Here is a 12,511-nt window from a genome sequence, read left to right on the forward strand (position 1 = left end):
TGCATTTGGAGAGCCACTGATGTGCCTAAACTTTGAAACCCCCCACAAGTGACATCATTTTGGAAAGTAGACCCACTAAGGAACTTATCTAGATGTGTGGTGAGCACTTTGACCCACCAAGGGCTTCACAGAAGTTTATAATGCAGAGCCGTAAAAATAAAACAAAAATTGTTTCCCACAAAAATTATTTTTTACCCCCCAGTTTTGTATTTTCCCGAGGGTATCAGGAAAAATTGGACCCCAAAAGCTGTTGTCCAATTTGTCCTGAGTACGATGATACCCCATAGGTGGGGGGAACCACCGATTGGGCGCATGGGAGGGCTCGGAAGGGAAGGAGCGCCATTTGGAATGCAGACTTAGATGTAATGGCCTGCAGGCGTCACGTTGCATTTGCAGAGCCCCTAATGTACCTAAACAGTAGAAACCCCCCACAAGTGACACCATTTTGGAAAGTAGACCCCCTAAGAAACTCATCCAGATGTATTGTGGGAGCTTTGAACCCCCAAGTGTTTCACTACAGTTTATAATGCAGAGCCGTGCAAACAAAAAATATTTTTTTCCATAAAAATTATTTTTTAGCCCCCAGTTTTATATTTTTCCAAGGGTAACAGGAGAAATTGAACCCTAAATGTTGTTGTCCAATTTGTCCTGAGTACGCTGATACCCGATATGTGGGGGGGAACCACCGTTTGAGCGCATGGCAGAGCTCGGAGGGGAAGGAGCGCCATTTGGAATGCAGACTTAGATGGAATGGTCTGCAGGCATCACATTATGTTTGCAGAGCCCCTAATGTACCTAAACAGTAGAAACCCCCCACAAGTGACCACATATTGGAAACTAGACCCCCCAAGGAACTTATCTATATGTATTGTGAGAACTTTGAACCCCCAAGTGTTTCACTACAGTTTATAACGCAGAGCCGTGAAAATAAAAAATCCTTTTTTTTCCCACAAAAATTATTTTTTAGCCGCCAGTTTTGTATTTTCCCAAGGGTAACAGGAGAAATTGAACCCCAAAAGTTGTTGTAAAATTTGTCCTGAGTATGCTGATACCCCATATGTTGGGGTAAACCCCTGTTTGGGCACACGGGAGAGCTCGAAAGGGAAGGAGCAATGTTTTACTTTTTCAACGCAGAATTGGCTGGAATTGAGATCGGACGCCATGTCGCGTTTGGAGAGACCCTGATTTGCCTAAACAGTGGAAACCCCCCACAAGTGAAACCATTTTGGAAAGTAGACCCACTATGGAACTTATCTAGATGTGTGGTGAGCACGTTTAACCCACCAAGTTTATAATGCAGAGCCGTAAAAATAAAGCAAAAATTGTTTCCCACAAAAATTTTTTTTTAGCCCCCAGTTTTGTATTTTCTTGAGGGTAACAGAAGAAATTGGACCCCAAAAGTTGTTGTCCAATTTGTCCTGAGTACGCTGATACCCCATATGTGGGGGGAACCACCGTTTGGGTGCATGGGAGGGCTCGGAAGTGAAGGAGCGCCATTTGGAAGCAAACTTAGATGGAATGGTCTGCAGCTGTCACGTTGCGTTTGCAGAGCCCCTAATGTACCTAAACAGTAGAAACCCCCCACAAATGACACCATTTTGTAAAGTAGACCCCCTAAGGAACTCATTTAGATGTGTTGTGAGAGTTTTGAATGCAGAGCCGTGAAAATAAAAAAATCCTTTTTTTCCCACAAAAATTATTTTTTAGCCCCAGTTTTGTATTTTCCCAAGGGTAACAGGAGAAAATGGACTCAAAAAGTTGTTGTCCAATTTGTCCTGAGTACGTTGGGGTAAACCCCTGTTTGGGCACACGGGAGAGCTCGGAAGGGAAGGAGCACTGTTTTACTTTTTCAACGCAGAATTGGCTGGAATTGAGATCGGACGCCATGTCGCGTTTGGAGAGACCATGATGTGCCTAAACAGTGGAAACCTCCCAATCATAACTGAAACCCTAATCCAAACACACCCCTAATCCTAATCCCAATGGTAACCCTAACCACACCACTAACCCTAATCCAAACCCTATTCCCAACCATAAATGTAATCCAAACCCTAACCCTAACCCTAACTTTAGCCCCAACCCTAAGCGAAGCCCCAACCCTAACTGTAGCCTTAACCCTAGCCCCAACCCTAACCGTAGCCCTAATCCTAGCCCTAACCCTAGCCCTAACCCTAATCCTAGACCTAACCCTAACCCTAGCCCTAGCCCAAACCCTAGCCCTAACCCTAGCCCTAACCCTATCCCTAACCCTATCCCTAACCCTAGCCCTAACCCTAATGGGAAAATGGAAATAAATACATTTTTTTAATTTTTAAATTTTTCCCTAACTAAGGAGGTGATGAAGGGGGGTTTGATTTACTTTTATAGCGGGTTTTTTAGCGGATTTTTATGATTGGCAGCCTTTCACACTGAAAGACGCTTTTTATTGCAAAAAATATTTTTTGCGTTACCACATTTTGAGAGCTATAATTTTTCCATATTTAAGTCCACAGAGTCACATGAGGTCTTGTTTTTTGCAGGACGAGTTGACGATTTTATTGGTAACATTTTCAGGCACGTGACATTTTTTGATCGCTTTTTATTCCGATTTTTGTGAAGCAGAATGACCAAAACCAGCTATTCATGAATTTCTTTTGGGGGAGGCGTTTATATTGTTCCGCGTTTGGTAAAATTGATAAAGAAGTTTTATTCTTCGGGTCAGTACGATTACAGCGATACCTCATTTATATCTTTTTTTATGGTTTTGCGCTTTTTTTTACAATAAAAACTATTTTATAGAAAAAATAATTATTTTTGCATTGCTTTATTCTGAGGACTATAACTTTTTTATTTTTTTGCTGATGATGCTGTATGGTGGCTCGTTTTTTGCGGGAAAAGATGACGTTTTCAGTGGTACCATGGTTATTTATATCCGTCTTTTTGATCGCGTGTAATTCCACTTTTTGTTTGGCAGTATGAGAATAAAGCGTTGTTTTTTGCCTTGTTTTTTTTTTTTACGGTGTTCACTGAAGGGGTTAACTAGTGATACAGTTTTATAGGTGGGGTCGTTATGGACGCGGCGATTCTAAATATGTGTACTTTTATTGTTTTTTTTTTTAGTTAGATAAAGAAATGTATTTATAGGAACAATATATATATTTTTTTTGGGGAATTTTTTTTTTATTTTTTTTAACACATTGGAATATATATATATTTTTTTTACACTATAACATTGCCCCGGGGATAAGGCATCATGTTATAGTGTAAGATCGCTGATCTGACACTTTGCTGTGCACTGTGTCAGATCAGCGATCTGATGTGCACTTTTCCTATGCTTCCCGGTGAAGCCACCTCCCTGCAGGACTCAGATGCCGTGGCCATCTTGGATCCGGGCCTGCAAGGAGGAGGAGGAGGTAAGAGACCCTCGCAGCAACGCGTTCACATCGCGTTGATGTGAGGGTCTCAGGGAATCCCACAGTAGCCCCATCCCTGCGCGATGCTTCCCTATACCACTGGCACACTGCGATCATGTTTGATCGCGGTGTGCCGGGGGCGGTCCGTGACCGCTCCTGGCACATAGTGCCGGATATCAGCTGCGATAGGCAGCTGACACCCGGCCGCAATCGGCCGCGCTCCCCCCGAGAGCGCAGCCAATCGCTATGACGTACTATCCCGTCGAGGGTCAGATAGGCCCAGGTCACCTCGACGGGATAGTACGTCTAAGGTCAGAAAGGGGTTAAAACAAAAGTCCTTTTCAGGGCTACATACTTCGCTTTCTCTAGTAAAACTGCTGTTATTGGCATTCAGTATAGGGATAGCTGGTGGAGGAGGGATAGTTTTGGATTAGAGGAATATAGGTAGGGTTTATTGCCTTACAGTCCTTCCATAGGTATACTGCTGCTGTAACTGAAAAACAAAAGTCCTTTTCAAAGCTTAATATTTTCTTTTCCCTATTAATACCGGAAAATTTGCAAGCTTATATTATATACCTAATTTAAAAAAGCACAAGGCGTGGAGTAAGGGACAGAGAAGTTTACATGCTGCTGATGGTGCTTGCAGGGGCCGAGGCCATGGGCCAGGTAAAACTGTGCGTGCTGCGGGAACACAACAAACACGCTCATCCATGAGACATAACTTCCTGTCCCACTTTGCAGGGGGTTGCAGGACACCACTCTTAAAGCCCGAACAGTGCAAACAAGTGGTCGGTTAAATGGCAGATAATGCTTCCAGTATGTTTCCCAGCATTTCCCGTTTTCCACACGGTCCAGTCTCAATAGCCAGGAGTCTGGACCACAGAATCCTCACTTTGATCCTCTTTCGTCCCACCATGGTGAGTCCCAGGAGACAAGTGATTCCACACTCGGACACTCCAACAGCTCTTTACATTTCCATTTATTGATTCTGGCCTCTTGCCAGAAGGACATGAGAAGATCATGTGTAGTGATACCCAAATATTTGAGCAGCCACTGTCAGAAGAAGATGACATATGGGGAACAGCAACTAGTGTCTCAAGAGGTAGACGATGAAACACATACGGTATCCGTGAATAATGTTGTCAGACTATTGCGCTGGTTTTATGCATTTATAAGAAGACCTACCAAACCAAACATACATTTTTTTGAGAAACATTTTTTTCCTTCATAGTTACATGTACACTTATGCTCAAAAGTTTACATGTCCCTGCAGAATTTTGGCTTTCTTGGCCTTTTTTCAGAGAAAACAAATGATAACACCAAAACTTTTTCTCCACTCATGGTTAGTGGTTGGGTGAAGCCATTTATTGTCAATCTACTGCTTTTTTCTTTTTATATCATAATGACAACCCAAAACATCCAAATGACCCTGATCAAAAGTTCCCATACCCCATTTCTTAATACCATGAATTGCCCCCTCTAACATCAATGACAGCTTGAAGTCTTTTGTTGTAGTTGTGGATGAGGTTCTTTATTTTCTCAGATGGTAATGGTTTCTTGGCCAAAAGCCTCCAGTTCCTGTAAATTCCTGGGCTGTCTAGCATGTGTTGTAGCTGTTTGCATTCTGACCCAATGTCGGACATGCCAGATCACCAGTGAGGCCAAATTATCAAATTACGCCCTCTATTGAGAAGCGCGCTTGGAGAAAAAGGAAGATGCACACAGATTGTGAGCAAAGTCACTTTTATCTGACATAAGAAGCAGTATTTTATACCATTTACAACAAATGTAACTCATGTAGCCCCCCTTGTTACCCTGGGTCATGCTGACCTTTATTTCCCACGTACCCAAAACATGCTGTTTGCTGACTATTGAAAACATGTAAGAAAAGAAGTATAAAATCCTTGAATCGTAGACTACAAAACTACTGCATCATAAGAACAAATTTCTAAACACATTCTAGCAATTAAAGGGAAAAGGCAATTAATGGCAAAGCATTAACCTTTCTATATCAATTTCCCCCTTTTGTAAATGGTATAACCTCTGCCACAGGGTCAGTTGATGTCCACAAATGAGCTACTGTCTCATGTGTCTAGTACCCATAAGGGGGCTTTCTACCCGCTTCGCCCATCCATCCTCAGTGTGGACACTCACTTCCCTAGTCAGCAGTGGTTATCCGGGGTCTATTATACACTATGGATGACACAGCCTTAGATTCCTTCCTTAAACATACACTCTTCAATCATTTATGTAATGCATATTATTAGCGCTTTTACAGCTGCATAACGCAATAAACAAAACAAAACAATAAAAATTGCATGCAAGTCTGTAAAATACCAAAAATAATCCATCCCGCTAGGCCGCTAAGCCAATTGGCTGGATTTAAAAAGGAGTCTCTATATTGTATTAGTCTCATTAAGAACCTTAAGGAACCTAGAAAATCTGAGTCCAAGTCTCATTGTGTATGCAGTGTGGTGTTAATACCTTCCTTGGCTCCAGGGGTAAGGCTAAGTACAGCATAGTCCTTGCAGATACTGGGCTGTGTGTACAGATACAACAGTCCAACAGGTTTTGTCCTTCCGCGTCTTTTATAAGAAAAGCATGATGTTGAATAAGTTTGTTGTCCCTGTCAACATTTAAAAGTTTATCCAGTGTCTCTGTAGAGTACAAAAATCCTACCACTGCCAGCAAGGTGATTAGGAGGACAGTCATTCTGCTGGTGAAAAGATGTTTTTTGCAGGGACTGGCATGGATCCAGGTGGGCTTTTGCTCAAGTTTCACTGAGGTAAATGTGGTCAGCTGGACTTAAAAATGGGCCGTCAAACCGTGGATCTAGGCTCCTTCTCACGTGTCTGTGTATGACCACCCAATCACCTGGATTCAGCTGATGTACGTCTGCACTGGCATTAGGATCTGGAATGGATGACAACACATGTTTACGCACCACATTAATTCTTTCCTGCAAGGCCTGGACATGGGCTGTCATAGCACCGTGTTGCATTTGTAGCACCTGTGGGAAGTACAGACCAGTCTTTGGGGGCACTAGCAAGCAGGACTTCAAAAGGAGATTAGTCTGTCTCTCTATTTGGAGTGTGTCTGACTGAAAAGAGTGCAAGACGCAAGCACTCTACCCAGCTCTTTTCTGTGTCTGCCATGGCCTTTGAATTTTCAGTTTAAGTGTCCTGTTTAGTTTCTCCACTTTCCCACTACTTTGTGGTCTATATGGTGTATGAAATGTTTGCTGTACTCCCAGGACCTGCATGACTTCCCTCATTATTGCTCCCGTGAAGTGTGTACCCCTATCGCTTTCTATGGTTTCTGGGACACTATACCTGCAGATCAGTTCTTTCATTAGTTTGTCTGCAGTCATTTAAGCATTTGCACATTTTACCGGCTAGGCTTCCAGCCAACCAGAGAAGAGATCTACACATACTAGCACATTTTTCATACACTCCTACCTTGGGTAGCTGTATGTAGTCAGTCTGCCGTCTCTGAAACGGGTAGAGAGGCCTGGGTGTCGCTTTCTTAGGGACTTTTATTGTTTTACCTGGGTTGTGATGTGCACAGATGAGGCATGACTGTACGAGTTTCACGGCTGCGTAACTGAAACCAGGAGCAATCCAGAAGGCATTTACCATGGTACACGTGTGACATTTTGAGGCATGAGTGGGGCCATGTGTTTCTTGCGCCATGATTTGGAACAGGGATCTTGGCATATACAATTTATCCTTATTCTCCCATACTACTTTTGAGTTCAGTCCATTCTCCCCCAGTGTTCCTTCGCTGTTTGGGCAGCTGGAGGGATTTCAGGACATCTAGGCTCAGTGTGGCTGGAATACGCTGACTCCCTGCCGCAGTCCACTGCTCCCTAGGCTGCCTTGCTGCTACTTTAGCAGCCTCATCCGCCCTTCAGTTGCCCTCTACCTCCACAGAGTCACCATTTGTGCGTGCTTTCACCTTGATTATGCCAACCTGGACTGGTAACATCAATGCCGCCATTAATTGTTTCACCAGCTCTGCATTTTTAATGGGCTTACCGGCTGATGTAAGAAATGCTCTGCTTCTCCTGATAGGGCCATAATCCTGAGATATTCCCCATGCATAATTCAAATCTGTATAAATATTAGCGACTTTACCTGCAGCAGCTCTACACGCCTCAGTGAGTGCCTTCAACTCTGCCTCCTGCACCGACATGTGAGGAGGGAGTGGTTCAGCTCAGATTGCCTCATGAGTAGGGTTGAGCGACTTTTACATTTATAGGATCGGGTCGGGTTTCACGAAACCCGACTTTTTCAAAAGTCGGGTCGAGTGGAATCGGCCGATCCTATAGAAAAGTCGGGGTCGGGGTCGGCTAAAACCCGAAACCCAATGCAGTGCAATGGGATACTATGGTTCCCAGGGTCTGAAGGAGAGGAAACTCTCCTTCAGGCCCTGGGATCCATATTTAAGTGTAAAATAAAGAATTAAAATAAAAAATATTGCTATACTTACCCTCTGACGCGCCCTGGTACTAACCGGCAGCCTTCCTTCCTTAGAATCAGCGCGTGAATGACCTTAGATGACGTCGCGGCTTGTGATTGGTCGCGCGACCGCCCATGTGACCGCTCACGTGACCAATCACAAGCCGCGATGTCACCGAAGGTCCTTCAAGTGCTGATTCTTAGGAAGGAAGGCTGCCGGAAAGAAGCAGGGCGCTCCTGCTACCCTTGGGAAAATACAAAACTGTGTGCTAAAAATAATTTTTGTGGAAAAATAAGTATTTTTTATTTGCACGGCTCTGCGTTATAAACTGTAGTGAAACACTTGGGGGTTAAAAGCTCTCACAACACATCTAGATGAGTTCCTTAGGGGGTCTACTTTCCAAAATGGTGTCACTTGTGGGGGGTTTCTACTGTTTAGGTACATTAGGGGCTCTGCAAACATAATGTGATGCCTGCAGACCATTCCATCTAAGTCTGCATTCCAAATGGCGCTCCTTCTCCTCCGAGCTCTGCCATGCGCTCAAACGGTGGTTCCCCCCCACATATCAGGTATCAGCGTACTCAGGACAAATTGGACAACAACATTTAGGGTTCAATTTCTCCTGTTACCCTTGGAAAAATATAAAACTGGGGGCTAAAAAATAATTTTTATGGAAAAAAATGTTTTTTGTTTGCACGGCTCTGCGTTATAAACTGTAGTGAAACACTTGGGGGTTCAAAGCTCCCACAATACATCTGGATGAGTTTCTTAGGGGGTCTACTATCCAAAATGGTGTCACTTGTGGGGGGTTTCTACTGTTTAGGTACATTAGGGGCTCTGCAAATGCAACGTGACGCCTGCAGGCCATTCCATCTAAGTCTGCATTCCAAATGGCGCTCCTTCCCTTCCGAGCCCTCCCATGCGCCCAATCGGTGGTTCCCCCCCACATATGGGGTATCATCGTACTCAGGACAAATTGGACAACAGCTTTTGGGGTCCAATTTTTCCTGATACCCTCGGGAAAATACAAAACTGGGGGCTAAAAAATAATTTTTATGGGAAACAATTTTTGTTTTATTTTTACAGCTCTGCATTATAAACTTCTGTGAAGCCCTTGGTGGGTCAAAGTGCTCACCACACATCTAGATAAGTTCCTTAGTGGGTCTACTTTCAAAAATGATGTCACTTGTGGGGGGTTTCAAAGTTTAGGCACATCAGTGGCTCTCCAAATGCAACATGGCATCCCATCTCAATTCCTGTCAATTTTGCATTGAAAAGTCAAACGGCACTCCTTCCCTTCCGAGCTCTCCCATGCACCCAAACAGTGGTTTACCCCCACATATGGGGTATCAGCGTACTCAGGACAAATTGTAGAACAACTTTTGGGGTTCAATTTCTTCTTTTAATACATGGTATTAAGAAATGGGGTATGTGAACTTTTGATCAGGGTCCTTTGGATGTTTTGGGTTGTCATTATGATTTTAAAAGATAAAACGCAGTAGATTGACAATAGATGGCTTCACCCAATCACTAACCATGAGTGGAGAAAAAGTTTTGGTGTTATCATTTGTATTCTCTGAAAAAAGGCCAAGAAAGCAAAAATTCTTTTTTTTTTTTAAATTCTTTATTTAAGTTTTCACAAAACAAAGACACATAACAGAACATAAATGCTCACAGGTAGATCTCAAGTATATATTGATTCAGGAGAGACTGAGATGCACTAGAGGATACAGGAAATCAATGCACATACAACTGAAAAAAGAAACAAGTGAGCATAAAACATGAACTAACTGGTTCAGGCCTAAAGAAAGTAGCCTAAAAACGAAAAAATAAGCTTGTAAAATGAATAAAGGCCACAGGGTGTGACGGTAGGAATTAACTTTAAGCAATTTATTCGTTTCTGGGAGTGAGGAAGGACAAAAAGGCTCGTTTAGAAGATAGGTGAGATGAAGTGGCGAGGCAATCGAGATGGTGGGCACAGTCACGGCATCGCATCGTCAAACCTTGGAAGGAGGAGAGGGCGAAAAACAAAAGTCGTACACAGCATAGCGTTACGTAGGTAGAGATGGAATTCAGGTGGAGGGGTGGTTAAGACCATCAGAATGGGATGAAAATTTAATCCAGGGAAGCCAAGAGTTTTGGAATCTCTCGTGGGAGCGAGTTTCCCAACTAGAAAGTTCCTCCAAGCGAAATAGGTCCTGAACCTTTGAAGTCCAGTCTTTCAGCGTTGGGGGAGTTACTTGCCTCCAATGTGAAGAAATCAAATGTTTGGAGGCAGCAACTAGGATGGGAAGCAGCCCATGCTTCCCTGGTTTAAAAGTTGTGGAAGGGAGAGAGAGTATTACATCTTGGGGAGTCAGGTCGCCATTAGGCCCATACTTTGTAAAGATTTATTTATGCCGGCCCAGAAATGTGATAGTCCCGGGCATAGCCAAAAGATATGTAGAAGAGTCCCTATAGATAGGGAACATCTCCAGCACAGCAGAGAGTCCGTTAGCCCTAGGTGAAAAAGTCGCTCTAGAAAGAATTTTAAATGCATTCTCTTGAAGTAAAATACATCTAGAGAAACCATGGGAGTTAGCAAGAACTTGTTGAGTTTCCCGAGGGAAAGTGTGATTTTTAGTTCTGTCTCCCAGGAAGAGAGATAAAGAGGTTTAAATAGGTTTGGGGCCTTAAGGAGGTTTGCATATAGTTTAGAAACTAATCTGGTAATTGGCGATTTCAACCTAACCAGGAATTCAAGCCATAACCAGTCAGGGGGTTGACTATCGATTGACTTAAGATTCGACATGATATGGCGAATATGGTATTTTTGAAGGAGGTTGGAGGGTTGTTTTGACGTGTTTGACGGCCAATTGTCAGTGCATGGGACTTTGTTAGACAGAAATTGGGAGATTGTAACATTAGGCAGGGAGTCCCAAAGTCCAAAGGCATCTTTATAGTTGGGATCCGTTAGCCAAGGAGCACCTTTAGTGGGATATTGTCTAGAAAAAGGCAAAATGGAGGACGGTTTGGGATAAGGGTACGCCTAGTGCAGTGGTCCCCAACTCCAGGCCTCGAGGACCGCCAACAGTGCAGGTTTTCAGGATTTCCTTAGTATTGCATCGGCGGTAATGCGATCATCTGCACAGGTGATGATTCCAACCCCTGTGCAATACTAAGGAAATCCTGAAAACCTGCACTGTTGGCGGCCCTCGAGGCCTGGAGTTGGGGACCACTGGTCTAGTGGATAAGGTGTTGAGAATTATGTAATCTAGTTTTTGTTTCGGGGGAGTAGTAGATGTCCAGAGATAAAGATCTGCCTCCTTCCCCAACAGGGACAGTTCGAGTTGCGTGTTTAAGTTATCTGGGTTAGGTTTTACTAGGTTTATCCATCTAGCAAGATGGATTGCTTTATGATAGGTGTGAAAATCTGGCAAGCCGAGGCCACCCTCGCCTCTGGGTAGAGAAAGGATTTTTAGAGGGAGTCTAGCTTTTTTATATTTCCACACAAATTGAGAGACCAATTGGTTAATCAAGAGGAAGAAAGAGTTAGGGAGACTTATAGGTACCATATTCATGGTGTAGAAAATTTTTGGGAAGATATAAGATTTTATGACTTTATCCTACCCATCCAGGATAGATATGGTAGGTCGTACTTTTTTAAGTCTAATTGTAAGTTATCTAGAAGGGGAATGTAATTATATTTATAAAGGGAGGAAGGTTCAGCCGTTAAATAAATTCCGAGGTATTTTAATTTTTCTGCAGGCCAGTTATAGGGGGTGTCCTTTTTTAATATTGAGATATCTGACGTTTTAGCCGAGATATTTAATGCTTCTGACTTATTCATATTTATTTTGAAATTAGAAAGCTCTCCAAATTCTTCAAATAATGACATAAGTCTGGGAAAAGATGATCTTGGATTAGTGGTAAAATTAGGAGATCATCAGCGAAGGCAGCTACCTTGACCTCTGACCCGCCCACTTTCATGCCTTTAATGTTCGTGTCTTGTCTTATCCTCTCCATCAAAGTCTCCATTACCATGACAAAAAGAGCGGGGAAAAGAGGACAGCCCTGTCTGGTGCCATTTTGTATTTTAAAGGGCTCCGAGAAGATCCCATTCACCCCGACTCTAGCAGATGGGTCCACATAGAGGGACATAATGGCTTCTATGAAAGGGGGTGGAAAGGCAAATTTTTGTAATGTACAGACCATATATTGCCAACTAATCCTGTCAAACGCTTTTTCAGCGTCCGTTGACAGGATAGCTAGTGACGTTCTGGTAGTCCTCGCGTAGGAAATAGCGTGTAAGACTTTTACAGAGTTATCTTTGCCCTCCCGGCCTCTCACAAAACCCACCTGATCGGGGCGAATAATCTGATCTAGTACTTTATTGATTCTTGAGGCCAATATCTTAGCCCACAGTTTAAGATCGGTGTTAAGTAACAAAATGGGGCGGTAATTACTGCAGAGGCTGTCATCCTTCCCCTCCTTTGGTATAATGGCAATGTAGGCTTCCAGCGCCTGATGGGGTGGGGTCTTCCCTTCAAAAAAGGAGTTGAAGAGATTTACTAGATGGGAGAGAAGGGCATCAGATAATTTTTTATAGTATCCCACCGGGAACCCATCAGGGCCAGGAGATTTACCATTGGGGGTAGCTATTAAAATGTCTTCCACCT

Source organism: Ranitomeya imitator, chromosome 4 (genome assembly GCF_032444005.1).
Source record: "Ranitomeya imitator isolate aRanImi1 chromosome 4, aRanImi1.pri, whole genome shotgun sequence".
NCBI classification, from domain to species: domain Eukaryota; kingdom Metazoa; phylum Chordata; class Amphibia; order Anura; family Dendrobatidae; genus Ranitomeya; species Ranitomeya imitator.